This window comes from Lissotriton helveticus, chromosome 4_1 (assembly GCF_964261635.1).
Source record: "Lissotriton helveticus chromosome 4_1, aLisHel1.1, whole genome shotgun sequence".
In the NCBI taxonomy this organism is placed as follows: Eukaryota; Metazoa; Chordata; class Amphibia; order Caudata; family Salamandridae; genus Lissotriton; species Lissotriton helveticus.
Window position 1 is genome coordinate 241849326 of NC_136063.1, and position 13475 is coordinate 241862800.

Genomic DNA, 13475 nt, shown 5'->3' on the forward strand with positions numbered 1-13475 from the left:
TTTTTGTTTTTTTTTCGGAGGGGGCAACGAAAACGATTCATTGTAAAGGGCTCAACAGGAGCAAGAAAACAAAAAAAAAGAATTTATTGTTTGGGGAGTTTCGGACAAACATGAGTATGATTGTCAATAGCTCTGTTGATCAGAGTGATGCTACTTTCTGCGTAGCAAATGAATCCACTGCAATGTACGCAGACTTGTTTTACTTCACGAAATCTCGTTTGTATATTTGGCACCATCTCCCTGCCCTCTGGTCCCGTTACTTCCGGTACAACAGATCTTCTGGCCATAATAGGGAGATTATCTAGGTCGTCCTGTTCCTCTTCTTCCTCTTCTTGCTGAATTATAACTTTAGCAGGTGGTCCACTCTTCCTTGGATGTGGTGGAGGTGGTGGGGAAGCACCAGCTGAAGCTAGTAAAGAAGCCATTGCTCACTGGTAACAAAGGGTCTTTCTCTCACAATGATGAAAGTCAGAGTGAGGAAAGAAGGAGGGATTTTCACCATTTGGGAAAAAAAATAGTTCTCAACCAATGAAAAGTGTTCATTTTAGATCATATGACCTAGTCTTACATCATTAGGAAACCGAAAGTGAAATGAACCAATGAAAAGTGTTATTACCAAGTCACATGATCTGCTGTGTGTATGTTACGTGCTTTGCAGGGCCTCCCGGTTTGCTTCCAGAAACCTGTGCTTTGCGACTCGGTAAGCGTACGAGTTCGCTAACGTAGCACGTCATATGACGTATCACGCGACAACGCGAAACGTCATGCGGACGGGAGGCGTCACGATGTTGTTTTCTAACGCGGCAGTTGCGGTAAAGAAACGTTTACCGGCTCGCGGTCTATTTCGCGGCATCAAGGTCAGCTAACGGGAAGCTTCCCGATTCGCGAAGCGGGAACGAAGAAAAAAAAATATTTAAAAAAAAAGTTATTAATAAACATATAAAATATATTTTTGGATTTAAAGAAGAATACATTTTACAGCTACAGATATTAGCTGTTAAAAAACCAATGAAATACACTGAAAAAACCATAGGTTATAGACCATATATAGTTAGGAATTAGCATTTACAAAACCTTGAAAATTCACTGAAAAAACCATAGGTTATAGACCATATATAGTTAGGAATTAGCATTTAAAAAACCTTATTTTACTCACACAAAACCATTGAAATTCCATATATAGTTAGTTGCACTAACTATATATCGCGCACTCGCAATCCACTGCTGATCATGTCACATATTACATCATTCATGACATGGTCAGTGACATCACTGATGACATCACTGATGACATCTCAAATGACATCACTGATGACATCTCACTTGACATCAATGATCACATCACTGATGATATCATTCATGTGATAATACAATGCATCTCCTCACACTCTAATATAACCTCCGTTACACCCAGTGTTAAATAGAGAGTATCATTTTTGAAACCATTGACACACCAATACTAGTTACTACATACGCACTCACTGATTCCTATGTCTACACACACATTCACTCATACAATCATTCATACATACAATCACTCATCTTTACAACACTATCATATGCACTCATACACCTATACAGACACTCACACTCTGCCACTCATCCATGGAGTTACTCACACACCTAGTCAGTCCTGAAAAGAATCAATCACACTTCCATTTTCTCATCTATACAGTTAAACACAGAACACCTTACATTTTTGAAACATATACTAACACATAGTTACTCTCTTATAGAATCACTGATACAAGTACACATTGATCTGCACAGAGTCACACACCTCCCAGCCAGCCATACACACACTCAGTCTCCCATACAAATACTTGTGCAACCAATCAATAACCCATATAGCTACTTATATAGCTACTGATCAACACGTGCAGCAGCTTGCACAACAACAGACATACTGATGCACACTTTTAGACAGTTTAGTCACTAACCCGTGCATTCAGTAAGACGCATTTAATCACTCACTCATACAGTCAATCACGCACCTACTAAAACCTTCATTCAGACACTTATACATCCACTCATTCTTCAATATGTAAAACATATTTAAACTTTACAGAAACACATAATCACTGGATGTTGTCATCAGTGATGTCATCAGTGATGTCACTGACCATGTCATGAATGATGTAATATGTGACATGATCAGCAGTGGATTGCGGGTGCGCGATATATAGTTAGTGCAACTAACTATATATGGAATTTCAATGGTTTTGTGTGAGTAAAATAAGGTTTTTTAAATGCTAATTCCTAACTATATATGGTCTATAACCTATGGTTTTTTCAGTGAATATATATATATATATATATTCACTGAAAAAACCATAGGTTATAGACCATATATAGTTAGGGATTAGCATTTACAAAACCTTATTTTACTCGCACAAAACCATTGAAATTCGCATATATATATATTCACTGAAAAAACCATAGGTTATAGACCATATATAGTTAGGGATTAGCATTTACAAAACCTTATTTTACTCGCACAAAACCATTGAAATTCGTATATATAGTTAGTTGCGCTAACTATATATCGCGCACCCGCAATCCACTGCTTATGATATACAGACACAGACAGTGTATACAGACACTCACACACTGTCACTCATCCATGGAGTTACTCACACACCTAGTCAGTCATGCAAAGAAACAATCTCACCTCCATTTCCTCAACTATACAGTTATACACACCTTACTTATTCGGAAGCCTGCAGGAGTCGGGGGCCCCCAAGACTTTTGTAGAATCTTCAAGGCTGAGGGGACGCTTTCGAGAATGGGGTCCAAGACCTAGCAGACAAGATTCCGAGTTCCAAGGTGTCCCAGGGCCATTTCAGAGGACCAGGCCCAAAAAGGAAAGAGCCTGCCGCCATTTTGAGAGTCCTGTGGCAGCCGCCTATCGCTGCACCGCAAGAGTGGGCGCAACTCAGCTGAATGGCGGATTTTGGCACAGTGTACCAAAAGCGGGCGGAATGGCAACTGAAACGGTAAAGGGGCGCCCCACTACAGCAGACGAGCCTCCACCTGGGGAGGCCCGTTCACGCCGCCTCACCCCCCCCCCGGGGCGCCCCACGCCGTTATTCGGAGCAGCATTGTAGGATACCAAAACCAGTGCGGCAACTTACTGGACATCACCTGGGTGCCATCCACATCTCAGCGCGTTCTGCTGCCTGGGGACTATTCGCACAACAGACCGCTACTGACGAGGCCTCCCCCCGCACCCCCCGGGACGCCCCACGCCGTTTTTCGGAGCTGCATTGTAGGATACCAAAAACCAGAGCGGCACCCAGGTAACATCACCTGGGTGCCGTCCAGAACTCAGCATGTTGTGCTGCCTTGGGACTATTCGCACAAAACACAGCTACTGACCATTGTTGCTTCTTTTTTAAAAAAATTTTTTAAATGTATTTACTGTTTTTGTTACGTTGTATATATTTATAAGTTATTAAAGTTTTCTAATCCTACTACTTTGTTGGAGTGCTATATATTTTTAATGTGACACATAATTGTAAAAACTTTGATGTACAAAGAGTCATCCCTGGAATCTTCCGCTTCAGGCTCGGTCCCCTCCCCAATCACAATACAGGATGGTTTTCAGATAGTAGGAACGCGTGTGGTGTGACGGATCTCATCGGGTGGGGGCCTTGATCTACTGTAACTCCTTTGAAGAGGGGTGATTCTTTACAGCTGGGGCCATAAACTACATCTGCAAGGCTAGGTGATAGCCTGGACAATCGGACACAGAGGAAGAGGAGTGTCAGAGGGTGCGGTAGTGAATAGGGTGAAAGGGAGGTGTCGGGCGGGCACAGGGTGTGATTCTCAAGGAAGAGCAGCGCAGATGGGGGGAGGTTTATTGCCCATGCATAAGACAGAGAGCGGGGGTGACCAGTGCCTGGGGGAGATGCTTGCGAGGGTGGGGAGCCATGCTAAGGTTCGACAGCGTGCACAGAGTGGGTCTGGTCAAGGCATCTAAAATGGCTGCCGTGCACGACAAAAGTGTGGCATTTGAAAAAAGACAAGATGGCGCAGACAATGTTTTTCAACACTTCCTGATTTCCTTCGAATCGAACGTTAACAGACGTTGGGGCATATTACCAAAGTTAAGCGATATTTATCCCTAACGATGCTTAGCAACGATTTTTTTACCGTCAGAAATTATCGCAGATAAACCTTGCTATTATCAAGGTTTATCGCAAATACGATAAAAAACTACCGCAATGCATTAATATCGCTGAAAACTCAGCGATATTCATGCATTACCGAGCTAATGATCTTAGCCATGTTATCCACCTCCCATTGGATAACATGGCTAAGAACTGCTCAGGGCAGGTGCTAGCTTTCGGAGATATTCGCGCTTATCTCGAATATTTCCAAAAGTTGATAATAGGAGATAGCGATGTTAGCGACTGTTTCCAGTCGCTAACATCTTGGCATGCCCACTTTGCATGTCATTAGTGATAAATATCACTCACATGCAAAGTGGGGCCCAAGATGGTCGCTATCTCCTACTAGCCGTCGCTAACTAGTGTTAGCAACAGCTAGGTAATACAGATATAATTTTATCTCCGCGAAGCGGAGCGCTGTTACAGATATATATCTTGTTTTTGAACGTTAATTTCTCAAAATGCACTAAAGCACATATATTGAGACCTAGCAAAGGCACATCGGGCTACCAGTCCCTAATATTTTACCAAGTTTCGTGCAAATCCATTCAGCCGTTCGATTATTATTATTATTTTTTTTTTTTACCCCGCGGGGCCCTTTTAAAACCTCCACATCAAACCTAGGGGGTCAGCGAGGATCTACTATGCCCCCTTATGGTCATTTGCCCCTTCGCTTTGGCCTCCTCTTGTCTCTCGATCCTACCGAGAGACAAGATGGCGGCCGCTACGGACTGTTTGGAATGTTTACAGACACCGGAGAGCCAATCAGCTTCGCTTCGCAAAGCTCCGTAACGCGAAAAGTACGCGAAGCGGTGCGCTGTTACAGATATATATCTTTTTTTGAACGTTAATTTCTCAAAATCCACTGGAGCACATATATTGAGATCTAGCAAAGGCACATCGGGCTACCAGTCCCTACAATTTTGCCAAGTTTCGTGCAAATCCATTCAGCTGTTCGATTATTATTATTATTATTTTTTTTTGCCCCGCGGGGCCCTTTTAAAACCTCCACATCAAACCTAAACGGTCAGGGAGGATCTACTATGCCCCCTTATGGTCATTTGCCCCTTCGGTTTGGCCTCCGCTTGTCTCTCGATCCTACCGAGAGAAAAGATGGCGGCCGCTACGGACTGTTTGGAATGTTTACAGATGCCGGAGAACCAATCAGCTTCGCTTCACAAAGCTCCGTTGCGCGAAAAGTACGTGAACTGGAGCGCTGCCCGGTCCGCTGTTACAGATATATATCTTTTTTTAAACGTTAATTTCTCAAAATCCACTGGAGCACATATATTGAGACCTACAAAAGGCACATCGGGCTACCAGTCTCTACAATTTTGCCAAGTTTCGTGCAAATCCATTCAGCCGTTCGGGCTAAAAGTGAGGCCAACCGCCCTATGGAAAACTCAATGTTAAAAACACGTTTTGGGACCCCCCTTTTTTCTTGAGCCCCCCTGGACGAACCCCCCCCCCCAATTTTCAGGGGCTGCTCAGAAACACAATGTGCCATTTTCCTGAAAATTTCAGCCAATTCCGTCCACAAACGCCAAAGTTATTAGACATAGAATTTTCAAAAATCCCATAGAGAAAAAATCCTAACTATATATACCTACTGGCGACCGCCAGTAGGTAATATATATATATATATATATATATATATATATATATATATATATATATATATATATATATATATATATATATATATATATATATATATTCTCTGAAAAAACCATAGGTTTCACACCAGTTATAGTTAGGAATTAGCATTTAAAAAACGTATTAAATTCACTGAAAAAACCATAGGTTTCACACCAGTTATAGTTAGGTGGAAATTTTACTCGCATAAAACCATTGAAATTCCCACGTTATAGTTAGTTGGACTCACTATAACTTGCGCGTGCAATGCACTGCTGATGACGTCACATATTACATCACTCATGACATGGTCAGTGACATCACTCATGACATCACTGATGACTGCGCAAATTCCGCCCACCCCTACTGGAGTGTCCGTGTGGCCTGCAATATGTTGTTAGCACCGAGTTGCAGGTCCACAAGAGGATACACCAGCATATTAGAGCAATCAATGGCAGTGATGCATCCTATCCGGTGGCACGCCATTTTAAGGAGCTCCATGACAACAAGGTAGCGCTTTTAAAGTATTTTGTAATTTATTCAGTGTTGCCCCTCAGAGGAGGAGGTAATCGTGAAGCTCTCTTGCGATCATTGAAATCTAAATACATTTTAGAACTTAATACCAAGACACCGCTAGGATTAAATTCCATTTAAGACTTTTATACATGCTTGTAACAGAGCTACAGCTTTTGCACTTTTGCTCATCTCATAAAGGACATTCTGTTGGCCTTGCCTCTGAATCCTATGAAATCATTTTTTTTAAATATTCTGCGCAGCTGGCTCTTTATACTACAGGAACAGGACTTTAACTCTGAGGCCCACTGGAGGGCTAATTTTGGGTCCTGGCAAAGTTTCGAATTTGCCCACATCCACTGGAGGATTGAACTAACTTAAAATGTAAACCACAAGTTCCGGCATGCAGCGCAATTATTTTACCAAGAAGAGAACACCAGAGGCTCATTAAGCAAAGTAAAATGAAGAGAACTGTGGGAGAGCAAATGTGCGCCGGTTTACGCAAATTTTCAAAACTCGCGGGGCGCTCCGATCAGCTCCTATCTTGAAAGTTTTTGGGTTGGTTCGGCAAGCGGGGCCAAGAAAAAAGGGGGGCCCAAAATGTGTTTTCTCCATGTTAATTTCCATAGGAAACTTTAGACACGGCTACAGCCCGAACTGCTGAACGGAATTACACCAGATTTGGCAAAAAGGTAGCCCTTGTTTTAGAAAGAACTCTTTTTCTTAAATGTTGTAAATCCATTCAGTAGTTCCTGAGAAATAAAAAAAGGTAAAAAAAACTGCAATTTCCATAGCAAACTTCAGACACGGCTACAGCTTCAACTGCTGAACGGAATTACATCAAATTTGGCACAAAGGTAGCCCTTGTTTCGGAAAGAACTCTTTTTTTTTAAATGTTGTAAATCCGTTCAGTTGTTGCTGAGAAAATCATAAATGTAAGTTTCTATATATGAAGGCGCAGTTCATCCGCGCACCCTCCCGACCACAAGCTTTATTCTAATTGACTGTCAACACTCCAAACCAGGAAGTGTTGGCAGCCATCTTGTGCCTCGGTAACCGAGGCACAAGAGAACAGAAAAACAAACACAAAAAACAAGAAAACGGGACAGGGTTGAAAAACCCTCTACCCTAGGCATGCTCAGGGCGTCCCACAAGGAGGCCCAGGGCCCAAAAAAGGATTTACAAAATAAAACAGCCACATTTGCGCTGGGTGTGAGAATCCTGCTGAGAAAAAACAAAAAACAAAGTGTGGGGGTGCCCAATACCCCAACACGGCTCCGGGGACTGCCACCTCCCAGGGGCTTGATTAATGTGTTGCAGTGGGCACACAGCGCCCCGCAGCCCCAGGGACCGCCACTCCCCCTCCTGGAGCCTGTGATGGCCCTAGGGACCGCCAACCTCCAATGCCGGCTCCTGCAGTGACCCGGGGTGCCCACCCCCAGGACACTGCTATTTGCAATGACAGGTCAGGAGCCGCGCGGCTTCTGCCCTGTCATTGTAAACTGCTTTGCTTCATTGAAGCTAGAGCAAGGAACCCTGGTCTTGCTTCAACGAAGCGTAGCAGATAGTTTTTCCACAGGGGGAGCTGCATGTTAGCAGCTCCCCATGTTAAAGAGCAATGCCGGCTCCCGCAGGACACGAGGACCCGGCGGGACCATGGGGGAATTGGGGCTCCCCTCACGGTCCACAAAGGAGAGGGCTCGCCCCGGGGGATGGGGTTCCCGGGGCTAGAAGTGGCCCAGGAGGGGCGCCAGGCAGCCCCCCTCCCCAAATAAAAAAAATGAATAAATAAATAAAGGCCAATAGAGGACTCAGGAGGGGGGCTACGCCGCCCCTCCATAAAAAAATAATAATGTGGCCATGCTCCAAGGGATGGGGTCCCCGGGGCCAGAATTGGCCATGGGAGGGGGGCCATGTTCATTTTTTTTTTAAAAAGGGGTCAGGCCCTGAGGGATGGGGTCCTCAGGGCCCAAAAAAAGGGAAAAGAAGGGGGCCACACAGCCCCCTTTCTAAACAAAAGGAAAAAAAATTACGCAATTGTGCCAGAGGTACTGCCCCCTCCCAGCCACACTCTGCAAACGCGCCCTGAGGCGCATTTTAAATTGGGGAATTAATTCCCCTTCAATACTGGGAGTCCCTGAGGGCCACTAGCCCACCAGGTACCTCCAGTAAATGCCTCTGGGCTGCATTGCCGAGAGGTGGTCCAGGCCACCCCCCTTTTTACACCTCTCTGCATTTCAGCTCTGAGGCGCTTACTGGAGGTTCCTAGTGGGCTAGTTGGACCCCAGGGACCCTCAGGATTCAAGGGGAATTAATCCCCCGACTTACAATGCACCAGGGGGTGTGTTTGCAGAGTGGTTGAGAAAGGGCTTTTGTCTACCTCCCACCAATCCCAATGCGTGAGGTTTCCTGGAGGCAAAAGGTAGGCTAGTTGGCCCCTAAAGGACACCTAACAGTGAAGGGGACTTCATTCCCTATCCAAGAGTGTGCCAAGGAGTGTGTTTGCAAAGTGTTGGGCAAAGTGGGCATAACGTGGTACGAGTACTTACCAATATGTAGTGTTCTACTAGGTTTACTGTCTAGTCTTTCTAGAACTCTTTACCCCCTCTGTTCTTCAAAACACATTCTAAATAGAATACTAGGGAAGCAGGGAAAGAACAGAGGGGGTAAAGAGTTCTAGAAAGACTAGACAGTAAACCTAGTAGAACACTACACAATGCTGCTGTGTGGGAATGACTGGCGGTAATAGTTTGGAAAGTAGGACAACAAGGATGTCCTTGGGGGCCAACTACCCCTCTTGTTACCTCCAGTAAGTCCCTCAGAGTGGGATTGCTAAGACGTCTTCAAAGGCCATGGCCTTCTTTCTCTACCACTCTGCAAACATGCCTCGTGGCAGACTACGGGATGGAGGATGAAGTCCAATTTAGTTCTGAGGGAGTTTGGGGGCCAAGAATGCCTGCTGGTACCTCCTGTAAGTCAGACACAGCAGAATTCCTGAGCGTTGGTTGGACGCCCAGCACCCTTTATCCACCACTCTGCAAACGCGACTACTAGTTAAAGTAGCATTTTTTTGCATCTCTGACTTAGAGGTTGTTTTAATCCCCCTGCCCTATTATGTACTAACGCCTTTAAGAGAAGGTAATGCTAATCACAGGGGTATCCCAACGCATAGTCTTCCCTAGTAGGTGTTTTTACTGTATTCTAAGTGTCTTTTAGAATTTCACTGGCTCAAGGCCTGGTTAGTCTGAGTCAGTTACCACTAGTAACCGTCTGAAAAAGTTGTGGGCAAAGGATGATTTTGCAACAAGGCCTCTTTCTGCTCCTCTCTTGGTTCTTTCGACACATGTATTGCTTCTTCCTGCACTTTTCTTTGTCTTTGTGGACTTCTGTTGGTTCTTTCTGCATTTCTTTTGCTTCTTTCTGTGTGTTTGTTCTTCTTTCTTCACATGTTTTACCTCTGTAGGCATAGTTAGAAACTAGCATTTTAAAAACCATTGAGATTCGCTTATAAAACCATAGGTTTCAGGCACGTTATAGTTAGAAATTAGCATTTAAAAAACCTTAGAAATTCACTGAAAAAAACCATAGGTTTTAGGGAAAGTTATAGTTAGTTGGACATTTCACAAAACCAGACAAATACCCCTGTTATAGTTAGTTCAGCTAACAATAACTCGCACCCCTGCAATGCACTGCTGATGACGTCACATATTACATCATTCATGACATGGTCAGTGACATCACTGATGACATCACTGATGACATCTCAAATGACATCACCAATGACATCATCCATGTGATAAATTGATGCATCTTCTCACATCCTAATATAACCTTTGATACACCCACTCTAAATTACAGACTGCCATACACAAAACCATAGACACTCCAACACCAATAACTACATACCCACTCACTGATTCTTAGGTTTACACACACATCCACTCATTCACCCGTACAGTCACTCATACTTAAGGTCACTCAGTACAGGACTGTGGGACACCCCCGCGCCGCACGGCCACCAGCTGCTGCGTGTGCCCCCCTGCTGTGCCCTCTGCCTCGCTGCCTGCCGCGCTACCGGCTGACCCTGCTAGCGCTGCTCTGCTCTGTTGGTATTATCATTTGTGCTTGTTTTTTTTCCTTCACGGTCTCTACCCGTGGTTAGTGTTTTTTGACGAGCATTTGTGCTTGTTTTGTTTCCTTCATAGCCTTTTTTTCCCGTGTTTAGCGTTTTTCTTGACCTTTTGTGCTTGTACTCATTGTTGTGCCCGCTCTCCCTCGCGTTTTCCCGCCTCCCTCGACGCCCCCCGCTTCCCGCCACCACCGCCGACCCCGCCCCTTTTTTCTTCTGTTCCCTCCCCGCTCCCGCCTCCCAGCTGCTCCGCCCACCCGCGCACTTGGCCTTAAAAGGCGACCGTGCGACACAGGTGAGTGTGACCCACTTGTGGGACACCCCCGCGCCGCACGGCCACCAGCTGCTGCGTGTGCCCCCCTGCTGTGCCCTCTGCCTCGCTGCCTGCCGCGCTACCGGCTGACCCTGCTAGCGCTGCTCTGCTCTGTTGGTATTATCATTTGTGCTTGTTTTTTTTTCCTTCACGGTCTCTACCCGTGGTTAGTGTTTTTTGACCAGCATTTGTGCTTGTTTTGTTTCCTTCATAGCCTTTTTTTCCCGTGTTTAGCGTTTTTCTTGACCTTTTGTGCTTGTACTCATTGTTGTGCCCGCTCTTCCTCGCGTTTTCCCGCCTCCCTCGACGCCCCCCGCTTCCCGCCACCACCGCCGACCCCGCCCCTTTTTTCTTCTGTTCCCTCCCCGCTCCCGCCTCCCAGCTGCTCCGCCCACCCGCGCACTTCGCCTTAAATGGCGACCGTGCGAACGCGCAGCGTTGACGCGCAGCGGGCGCGCCGATTGTGCGCCGAAGGCGCGCCAAAGGTAAGCCCGTCTGCGCCCGTCCGCGACCGGATCGCGACCAGCGCCAGGAACCCTGGCCCCCACCGACGGAAGCCGACCCGACGAACCTACAACGCCGCCGACCTCACCGCACTCAACAACGGCCGCATCCCAGGATGTCATCGAGCCGCCCCGAAGCACACCCACGGACCCTTCAGCTGCCACGCCTGCAAGTTCACCTGCACCCGGACTCACCCTGCACCAGCACTCGCCAAGCCGACCATCAGCAACAACCACCTGAAGTGCATCCTGCTCAACACCCGCTCCGTCCACAGACACGCCGTAGAACTCTGGAACCTCCTCGACACCACCGCCCCTGACGTTGCCTTCCTCACCGAGACCTGGATGAACGCCTCCTCAGCCCCAGACATCGCCATCGCCATCCCGGAGGGCTACAAGATCATCCGGAGGGACCGCACCGCCAACCTGACGGGAGGAGGCATCGCCATCATCCACAGAGACACCATCCGCATCACGACCAACACCGACGACACCCTAACCACCGCTGAACACCTGCACTTCCAGATCCACACCAACCCGAAGACCACCCTCAGAGGCACCCTGATCTACCGACCCCCGGGTCCACGCACACGATTCAGCGAGGACATCGCCGACTTCGTCAGCCCGCATGCACTCCCCTCCGCCGACTACATCTTCCTGGGGGACCTCAACTTCCACCTGGAGAACAACAGCGACCGTAACACCATCAGCCTGCTCGACAACCTCGCCAACCTCGGACTCAAGCAACTGGTGACCACCCCCACCCACCTCGCCGGACACACACTCGACGCCGTCTTCTCATCCAGCAAAGACGTCACCTTCAGCCACGCCACTGGACTCCACTGGACGGACCACAGCTGCGTCCACTTCAGCTTCAAAAGAACGACGATCCACCACCACCAGCAACAGGTTGCCCGAAGAAGCTGGAACAAGATCACAGCCGACCAGCTCTCCGCCTCCCTGAGCCAGCACCCCCCCGCCACCTCAGCGAACCCCAGCCAGGCCGCCGACAACCTCACAAAGTGGATCAACAACGGCGCGGACGAACTCGCCCCTCTGAGAACCCCGCCCAGCAGACCCTGCAGCAGAAAAACACCATGGTTCACCGACGAACTCAAGAGCTCCAAGAAGAACTGTCGAGCCCTCGAGAAAGTCTGGAGAAGGGAACCAACTACGGACAACATGACCACCCTCAAGCTCGCCACCCGGAAACACCACCAACTGATCCGCGCCACCAAGAAAAATACATACAAGGACCGGCTGGACAACAACGCACACAACAGCAAGGAACTCTTCAACATCGTCAAAGAGCTCTCCAACCCCAACGCCGGAAACAATGACATCACCCCGTCGCAAGACCTCTGCAACTCCCTCGCCTCCTACTTCCACAACAAGATCGCGGCCATACACAACAGCTTCAGCAACCAACCAACGCAAGCCACAACCACAACAACGCCACCCACCACCACCCTCCGCACCTGGACTCCGATCAGCACCGAAGACACCATCCGCACAATGAACTCCATCCACTCCGGATCTCCGACTGACCCCTGCCCTCACCACGTCTTCAACAAGGCCGACGCTGTCATCGCACCCCACCTGCGGGACATCATCAACACCTCCTTCGACACCGCCACCTTCCCCGAGAGCTGGAAGCACGCCGAACTCAGCGCTCTCCTCAAGAAACCCACAGCAGATCCCACCGACCTCAAGAACTACCGTCCCATCTCGCTCCTCCCGTTCCCGGCCAAAGTCATCGAGAAGACCGTCAACAAACAGCTGGCCGCCTTCCTCGAGACGAATGGATCCCTCGACCCCTCACAGTCTGGCTTCCGAGCGAACCACAGCACCGAGACCGCCCTCATCGCTGCCACCGATGACATACGAACTCTGATGGACAACGGAGAAACAGCGGCCCTCATCCTCCTGGACCTCTCCGCGGCTTTCGACACCGTCTGCCACCGCACCCTAGTACAGCGCCTCGGCAACATCGGAATCCAGGACAAGGCACTGGAATGGATCACCTCCTTCCTCGACGGAAGAACACAGAGAGTCCGCCTACCACCGTACAAGTCAGAGGCCACCAAAGTCATCTGCGGCGTCCCTCAAGGATCCTCACTGAGCCCCACCCTCTTCAACGTCTACATGAGCCCCCTCGCGGCCATCGCACGCCATCACAACCTCAGCATAATCTCCTACGCCGACGACAC